Source organism: Perca fluviatilis, chromosome 10, assembly GCF_010015445.1.
Source record: "Perca fluviatilis chromosome 10, GENO_Pfluv_1.0, whole genome shotgun sequence".
Classification (NCBI taxonomy): Eukaryota; Metazoa; Chordata; class Actinopteri; order Perciformes; family Percidae; genus Perca; species Perca fluviatilis.
In genome coordinates, this window is record NC_053121.1 from 10,335,287 (window position 1) to 10,344,976 (window position 9,690).

The 9,690-nt window shown below is 40.5% G+C and overlaps 1 long non-coding RNA gene across 1 annotated transcript; it reads left to right on the forward strand.

Annotated features, from left to right (window-relative positions):
• The first annotated feature begins 7,505 nt into the window (after positions 1 to 7,505).
• Positions 7,506 to 8,535, forward strand: LOC120567286. The gene is made up of 4 exons (XR_005640537.1): positions 7,506 to 7,823; positions 8,063 to 8,126; positions 8,238 to 8,336; positions 8,425 to 8,535. It is a non-coding gene; the product is annotated as an uncharacterized LOC120567286 (long non-coding RNA).
• Positions 8,536 to 9,690: the final 1,155 nt, after the last annotated feature.

A 9,690-nucleotide genomic window follows, 5' to 3' on the forward strand; every position in this document is an offset into this window, starting at 1 on the left:
TGGTTCAGAAGCCTTTATCTGCAATTTTTGTTTTTCACGGTAGAAGGTGCTGCTGTATACTCTGCTGAAGCCAGCAATTGCTACCGTGGCTGTCTGCCTCACATGTTCTGGCATGGGCCTGGGCCGCTGCTACTTAAACAACCCTTAAGTTTGTGTAATGTCCGCTTGAGCCCAGGAGAAGAAGTCACAGCCAGTGAGTAGGTGTGTTGATGACGAGGCTGGTGCGAAAACGAAAGAAAACCAACACCTGAAGGTGAAGAAGGGTGATTTACACAAAGATGCCAACAGAAATGCATAGCTGGAGAGATGAAGAGATTCCAGAACTTCTGTCAATAAGGGCCGACGACAAAATCAACGGCAAGAGACTTGGTTATTTATGACCAAATTGTAACCCACTAGGTAATGTGCCTCCTGCACGCTCTAAAGAGAGAGAGAGAGAGAGAGAGAGAGAGAGAGAGAGAAAGGGAGGGGGGTCTATGGTCTGTAAATTAAGTTTTACAGTATAGAACATTATTTTATTTTAGAGTCCTCATTTTGAGTGAACAATTATTTATTGACATGTGCACAATAAAACTTAAATAAACACAAACACCATTATATTCAGAAATTATTAGGCCCTATGTAATAATTAAAAAATAGCATCTAAATAAAAAACATATGCAAGAAGGCTATGTTAATAAAAAACAAGCAGGCAAATGCCTATTTGTTTCACTGTTTGTATCTAATAGCCTATAATGACATGGTGTACACTTACAACCTGTTAATAAGGTGGTCATGTTCATTATATTTTAGTTGGTAATTAGTTGATAATTGTCATACAATAAGGGAAAGGGTGGATAAAAGACATCCATTAGCCTGACAAGCCATTCATTTGTTCATTCATTTGTTCATTCATTTTCATTCATACGGAAAAGTCTACGCGCCAAAAAATGCCAAAATGACAACACGCCAACATCAGACGCACACCCGTCTACTCACCAAGCAACACGCCGTAGGTATGTCATGGAAAGTTCTTTAGTGCGTTAGCAAAATCACTATGTGAAACCAAAAAGAACGGGATTAAATGTATAAAATGTTATAGACCTTTTTCACGGCAGACATGTTGACATGTCATAGTAAGAAAAGCACAGCTGTATTAAAAACCATTAATGATGGCTGTATTCCACTTAGGAGAGGCCCTGGTATTGTGCATGCTGACTCACTGAAATAGCTTATTGGGACACTTGATGGAATTGAGCCATCGTTAATGTTATCAATTTCAGCTGTGCTTTTCCTACTATGACAAGTCAAAATGTCTGCTGTGAAAAAGGTCCATTAAACCTTGGTCCGGACTTTTAGGTGTGAAAACGCCCTGAGTGTGTGATTATGTGACAGAAAAACGTAATGATGGGATGTCCATTTCCAGAGCAGTCATTCAGCTGAAGGCCCTGGAAATAATTACTAAATTAAATGTGACACTTTCATCTAGCAAGATATTGAAAATATTATTTTGTTTAAAAGATCTTAAAAACAACAGCCTACCTTGTTTTATTCAATGTTTTTTATTAGAATTATTTTCCCAAAAAAATATTTTATTTATGAAAACAATATTTGGCTTAAGTATTTTTCCAAAAATGAGTCTTATTAGTGCAGGGCGATATGTAGCAAAATAAAGTGTTTGGAACATTTCATATAGATTTTTGCAAATTATGTTTTTTCACTTATTCAGACACTATAGTTTGCAAAACTACCTGTTTCCGATTTTTCCCGGGCTGCACGGGGCCAAAATCCAAGATGGCGGATATATCACCAAAAATGACAAATAATCGCCTTTTTAAATATTTCAAATGTATATATGTTAGGTATTATCATTATATGCATATATTTTCAAATTAATTTAATTACTTAGATAATAAATATGACCATGAGTATCATGAGTTATCATGATTATCAACCATCCATGGGTGTAACCACCATTATGCTATTTATTGGCATACCCGGAAAAACACACACTGATTAAAGGTTTCCTTCACATAACCTAATAATCATTTGAATTAAAACAATGTTCTGCACTCACCACAGTAATTCTGTTAACAATCAGATGACGTGGAAGACTATTGGGGAGAATGGATTACATGAAGCCTATGGGAAAGATAGCACAGCCCTTGTTGCTAGGAAACGATAAACAAAATGAAACGTGAGCTTTTTCAGGAAGAGGGAAATTATTTTTCCAGCCTGGTGAAGAACAGCACATGTCAAATGTGCTTTGAAATGTAACTTCACATTACCCCCCTCTACACCCAATGTTAGAAATGAAGTGATTCAGAGAAAACAACATAAGAGTGATCAAACCTCAGTGGGATGTTTTGATAAGCTATAATGTGACAGCTGAACAAGCCCTGAATTACTAGCCTAGCTTCTTGTGAGCAGTACTGTGTTTTAGCTGGTTGCTGGTTAAAGTAAGCCATTAGGCAAGGGGTAATTTGAGACCACAGTGTGTTAGAATGTGTGTTATACTTTAAATATACTGCATTATTATCATCTGTGAATGTGCTGATGAGCTCATGAAGTGTCCATTTTGAACAGTTTAGCTTAATTCTGTTTGTAGGTAAGTGATGGAAACCAACCAAGAGTCTGTGGAGATAGGGGGACATACTCAACTAAATTTTAAGCTGTGCATAAAATACCAAAGGTCAAAGAAAGAAGAATTTAAGAAGCCCCCAGAGTCTCAAAAACTATCAACATATGACAATTTTTGACAGCAGTTCGTGTAAGAGCTCAGTTTGGGAACACTGACTTTATCACACTCAATTCGAAAATTGGAAAACTGACAGCGCAAGATCTAAGCAATACAAATGCTACGTGGCACAGAACATGCTATGGAGAGTGTATAAATAAAGAACATCCAAGCCTGTGCAACATCTGATGTTGCTCTCCTCAGTAGACGAAAAGCTGGGAGACCATCAACTTCATCAAAAGCCACTGATGGATGAAGACCCATTGCCAAAAAAGCGCACTCGATCACAGTTCAAACCATATAATAAAGGAGAATGTTTCTTCTGCCAAGGTGAAGTTAGAGGTACTTTGCACAAATGTCAGACAAAAAATATTGGAGAGCAAATAAAAGACTCAGACAATGAAGAATGGAAAATTAACTATGCTATGGTCTTAGCTGACAGTGATGCTCTGTCATGTGATCTTGTGTACCACAAGCAGTGCATGACCAAACAGTGGCAGATTCTGACGCAGGGAAACACTGAGGATGATAGTTCAAATTCAAAGACACTTTACAGCTGCAGCAAAGGGGACAGCGGACTGACCACATCATGGCTGAAATTGAGTTCTTTGCTGAAATACAGGATCTCATCAAAGAGGGACAGTTCATTACAATGGATGATGCTAAAAAGCTATACATATCAAAGATGGCAAAGTACAAAATCCAGTACACCTCAAAGTTTTCGTGTGTCAAGTCAGAACGGAGATGGTTACTGCAAAAGATTGAGGAACATGTCCCAACAGTTCTGTTCACAACATCAGAAAGGAAGCCTACACTGATACATTCTAAAGCTGCACAAAATGTAGCTGCTCAGAAAGTAGCAAATAGCAGCAGGTATGATGACATGAAGACATTGTTTGAAGCGAGCAGAGTTCTACGGAGGCTGATCCAGGAAACAAAGAAAAAACAGTGGATTTTTTATGGATTGCTTGAAAACAGTGAGACAGAAATTGTGCCACAGGAGCTCCACAGCATGATGTTTTGGATTATAAAAAGGTACAACTGCTGTCAAAACTGAAGCCAGGACACAAGAGTTGGAAAGATCTGTGTCAGTCATCTCTCAGCAAATTATTAAAGCCCACAGATCTAATCGCCAATTGTTGCATGACCCGAAATCATCAAAAGCAGGTTTTCAATCAACAATCGAAACCCCAATCACACTTGGCATCTCACTGTACTGTGATCATAAATGGAGAAGCAAGAAACTGTCCAATTTACTTTCACAAGTTGTTTTGGGAGTTCCATACAAACGAGTGAAGCAGTGTGTCACTCAAATTTCAGAAGGAGTACAAGTGAACATGGCCAGAAATGGGCTTCACAAAAAGCAACGGCTGCGTTTTTCCATTGACAATCTTGATGCAAATGTTGATACCTATGATTGAAAGAATTCATTCCATGCGACAGCCATGGCTGTCTATCAACGAGAGCCTAGAATGGATGACACTGAAGTGGTATTCACAGAGTGGGCAAACCCTTCACAGTGCAGACCATTAAGTTCATTGAAGGATGTCCCCAAAACTGTCATCCCACTGATACCAAGCAAGATAACTGGTGCACCCAAGCCTCACACCAGCCCACAATATCCAAGCTTCAAACTGGGAATGAATGAGGAAGAACTCAGAAAACCTGCTGTAGATTACCTAGTTTGGCTGTTGGTACGTCATGATCATCACAACAAAGCCAATCTTTTTAACTTGGACTTGGCTGAGTCACTTGATGATTCTCTACAGAGTGAGTTGAACTGTCAGCCTGTACCTGCATATAACTCAATTGTGTGTACATCAACGTCCAACACTCAGTCACTTCACAAAGTGCACACCCTGCCAATCATAAATGCACCAGCCCATGATTGGACTACTCTCACTACAGCATTGCACTCAGTTCTGTAATCTTAACAAACTGATGGCAGAGGACCACCAGGAAAATGAGCCAGCACTTGTGTGGTTAGACATGGACTTGTATAAAAGAGTTTGAAAACTGAGTTTCCTGGATCTAACATCCAAGCTAACATCATACCACATCCAGGTCCTTTCCATGTAGTACTCTGTGCTTTACGGTGTCTTGGTGAAACCCTTGAAGGCAGCGGTCTGGATGAAGCCTGGGTTCAATCTGGTCTGTACAGTAGTGTTACAGTAATCCAAATACTGAATGGTAAACACTACAATAGAGCATCGGAAGCTCACCAAGTCACTCTACAAGTTCTATTTGACTTATGGATTGAGGCCTTCTATGAACATCACCCAGTATTGCATCATACATTGACATCTATGCTAGAGGAAGTCAGAAAAATGTTTCTCAAGTTCATTGTAAACTGGTGAAAATGGCATCTGAGCTGAACTTGATGGAAATGTTAGAACAATTTGATCGCAACAATGAGAAGAATCCAATGTAGCTGTGGGCTCGTATGTACATGAGACAGGTCAGCAACCTACTCCACTTCATACGAAGTATTCGCAGTCAGAACTGGCTCTTGCACCTGGCCTCACTGGAAAGGATGTGCATTTACTTTTTTGCCTACAACAGGCATGATTATGCCCAGAATATTCCTGAGTATATTGCACATATGTATCACCTGGAAAGAAGACAGCCTTCCATTTGGCAAGATATCAAGAGTGGTGACTTTGTTGTTAGTACCAACCCTATTCCCTTCACAACCATTGGACCTGATCATGCTCAAGAGCATATGAACAAGATTCACAAAGGAGAGGGTGCCATTTTGGGCTAAACCACTGACAATCAGGGCCTGTTGAAGTACTGCCTGAGTTCCCCAGTGCTGGCTAGACTGGCTGGTGAGACAGAGCAAATGCTTAATATAACTGATCCCACGAGAAACAAACATCATCAACATTCTTTATCCAGAAATACACTTCAGGAAAAAGCTGTAAAACATGTGAAACATGTGTTGAGCATCACAAACCCCTTCAGCCCACCAGAGAATGATGATGCATCTGAATTGAAATTAGTTAACTTTGTCACCAAGCAAATAATGCCAACAGCAGTGCAGCATGATATTTTGGACACCGAGTTACGAGGTGCAAAAGCACTTGAAACTTACGTTAATGAAAGGGTCAGAGGAGAAAATAATATGTGGGACAAAATGTCGAAGCTGAAGTATTTGACCTGGAAAGATGGATGCAAAACTATTAAGCTTAAGTCATCTTCTGAAGTTGTTCAGATGAAAGCAACCAACTCCCTGTTTGTTCGCTTGCTCCTCATTGCAAAGTCCTCAAGAGAACTGGACGGAACTGGAAGTGGAAGGAAATTGTGGGAACATATGAATTTGCTGATTATAACGCAAGCCTAATGTTGGCTGATGGTTCTTTGCTGCCCACTACAGCTAAGTCTGCCCTCATCCATGAACTAGAGGGACTGGTTTCAGAAACAGTACCCTCTGAACAATCTACAGAGAGTAGCTCAGTACAATCAACACACACATTGGATAGCATCTTAATAGATGGCATGGCTGTTGTGCAGGAGATGGTTGTCAGGAAAAATGGCATAAACTGTTGCCAAGATCTGGCAGAATGCTTCATTCAAAGTGTTGAAAGTAAGGCACAAGGCTGCAATGACATATTATATTATTATTTGACAGCTATACCATCACAAACTCCATGAAAGACAGAACGAGACAGGTCCATACAGTGGGAAAAGCACAGGATAAGGGATACAAAATACAAGATTCTACACCAATCAAAGACTTTAAAGCTTTCCTGGGATCTAAGGAAACCAAAGCCAACCTCGTCCTCTACCTTGCTCATAAAGCTGTTGAACTATGTAAACTGCCAGTCACACTTCACACACACAAAGGTGTTATGGCCTCAAAAGTTAACATGGTGAGCATGAGGAGCTCACAAGAAGAGGCGGACACTCTACTGATCATGTATGCAGTAGGAGTAAGTCATTTTGGCAAAACCCCACATATCTACACATGTGACACAGATGTCTTGGTGCTTGCCCTACGCAGGATACCAGACCTCAACAAAGACACACTGCATGAAAAGTGGGATTTTCGTCAGTATGCGGCACTGTAGATTGTCGTGGAACTTCAGGTTTACGGCTGTACACGGCAATTTACAGGCAACACCGAAAACTGCCGAAAATTGTCGGAAATTGACGTGGGCCTTGCTTGGCAGTTGTCTCCCCATGACCCCCCCTCCCTCTAATTCTAGGGGAGGCTTTCACATGTAAATGAAAATGCTGTGAGCTATACAAATGCAAATCAGGGTAGCAGGGGGAGTTTTACCCCAGGTGACATTTTTCTAAAAGGTATTAACTTAATTTTAAGAAAATCTCTTAAAATAGATCAGACTCAGTATAGCCTAATTGTAGACTCTTCAATTTTAGCTTGAATTGATTTATTTAATGGAAGTATGCTAGATTAATTACTTTGTACGTCATTAGCAATGACCAATGTTATGTAAAAAAGATACACAAAATAATTTATTTCAACAATTAGTTTTAATCAGGCTTTGCCACAAAGGTAAAATGTGCTAGCTCAACCACTGAGCATAGTGACATGACTACAGTCTTTGGTCTTGCTCATCCAACATTGTCTGGTGGAATGGAGACAGAGGCTCCACTGGACAGTTTTCTAAGAGAAGTCTTTCTGCTGACACCAAAACACTGTGCTTCACATAAAGCATATCAGGTTTGTCATTGCATGACAAGGTCCCAACCATTTCTCTTCTTAAAATACTGGCAAATTCAGCACCATATTCACATGTCCGTGGCATATGAAGCGGTTGGCTCTGCTGAAATGGCCTCATAATCCAGACTTCAATTGTGCTTTTATTAACATTTCCCAGTAATCCATTATAACTCACTGTAATTCACCTCCACACCAGTGTGTGCGCTGTTCGCGCCCTGCTGGTTAATCTGCTCCACGGTCTCTCTCTATCACTCTGCCCCGCCCTCACTGCTTCCATTTGAAAAAAATCGGCGGGACATGGGAGATGAGTCTGAGAGTTAGAGCAAAAACTTCCGAAATATGGGAATATTTCAGGCCAACTGGTAAAAGAGTTGTCGGTACACTCTCCAAAGATGCGCTCACAGAAAAGAAGAAGACAACGTAAGTATATGATTATTAATGAAACGGCGAGCTAGTCTGTACTGTTTATTAACTCTTGATCGTACAATGTCTTTGGATGTTAAACAGGCTACTTAGACTTGGCAGTAATGTTTTAAACCCCACCAAGTTTAAACGCGAGCAGCACAGAGCTGTGGCTGCTTTCAGCACCATTCATTACAGAGCTAAGCTGGTGATGTTGTTTTATAAAAGTATATATTTTTTTATCTCGTAATTTACAGGAAGCAGTCGCCGTCTTCACAACTCTGAGATAAACTGTAGCAGGCGCTACGAACCAGAGCAAGGGTAAGATTTAAAGAATATGCTTTCATTGAATGAATTTCATTAATTCTTCTGTATAAGGACATAGATACGTTAATAGATACCGATCTTAACCATAGTTTTTTTTTTTTACAGACTAACCTCGCCTCATAACGAGGCTGTAACCTATATTTGCTCAGAGCTGTCTGCAAGTCCAGATTTACATGACGCTGATAATGACGCCGTTGTGTCTAAGTAATTTTTACTTTTTCATCTTTCCTTGTTTAATTTTACTGTGACTTATGTTTTTTATTGATACCACTCTCATTTAATTGTTTTCCAGCTGCCTGTAAGACATATTACGAGACAGCATGCAGGAGCTTCAGCTAGAAACAACCAGATGTGGCATCGCGGGCAGAAGCTGTGAAGAGTTCAGCTCGGAGTCGGTCGAGAAGAAAAGAGGGTAAGTTTAGATCCGTTTGGTCAATGTGAATATTTTTCAGGTGCATTCATAGATGTGTTGTGTCCATACGCAGTGCATTGCGCAGTACTGATTGTCTTTATTGATTGATTGATTTTACAGCTGCTGGAAGCGAGACTGTGTGCTGGCTGCGGGTGAGGTGGGCATTTGGAAGTGCGCCACATAGACATCCAGGACAACGCACCACAGACGTCTGCTAAATAGACAGAATTCTGCCGGTTACCTACAGCTCCGAGGCAGCCGCGAGTTAGGTGTGGACGGTGCGGCTTCTCGTGAGCGAGGGATATTTGTTGTGTGTGCTGTGTGTCTCCGATGCTTTGTACGCAGTTTTTTTCTGTCTGTGTTTTGTGTCAATAAAGCTCTATCTTTGAATAAACAGCACGTTCCTGGCAAATCATTTTAACTATGATAATCATGACATGAATATACAACATAGCATATATGAAATAAATATATATATATATATATACATAAATAAATATATATATATATAAAATTGTATTAATATAATAATGATGGCCCAGGTTGACCAATAGCCTAACCCGTGACAGACCTGTGAACCAATCACGAGAGATTTTTCTTGTTTAAAAGTAGTGGTTTCATCCAATAGTGAGTGAGGAAATTCCAGCCAGGCCAGACGTTCTCTGGCCAGGCGCCTATTCATATTCTAATTAGATCCATTAGCACCTCCGCGGGGGCTCTCCACATACGTCATGGTTCGTTTCCGACAATATGTGGCACAGACGAACGTGACGTTCACAGACTGTAAATTGTCGATAACTGCCGAAAATTAGGGGGATTTCCGGGCGTTTACAGGCATTTACGGGGACGGAAATCCCACTTTTCATGCAGTGACAGTCTCATTATCATGGGCACTGGAGATCGTCGACGGAAGATACAACTCCAACCTATTTACGTGGCTCTTGGCCCAGAGCATGCAGCAGCATTACCAGGGTTCCATGCACTCACAGGTTGCAATACAACAGGCCATATCCGTGGGAAAAAAAAAGTTTCTTGGTTCAAGTCATTCATGGAGGCAGATCATGATGTCATTAACGCACTTTGTAGGCTTGGTGTTCCTGCTCCAAAGATTCTTACTGGGATGGAGGCAAATTGATGAGAGGCAAT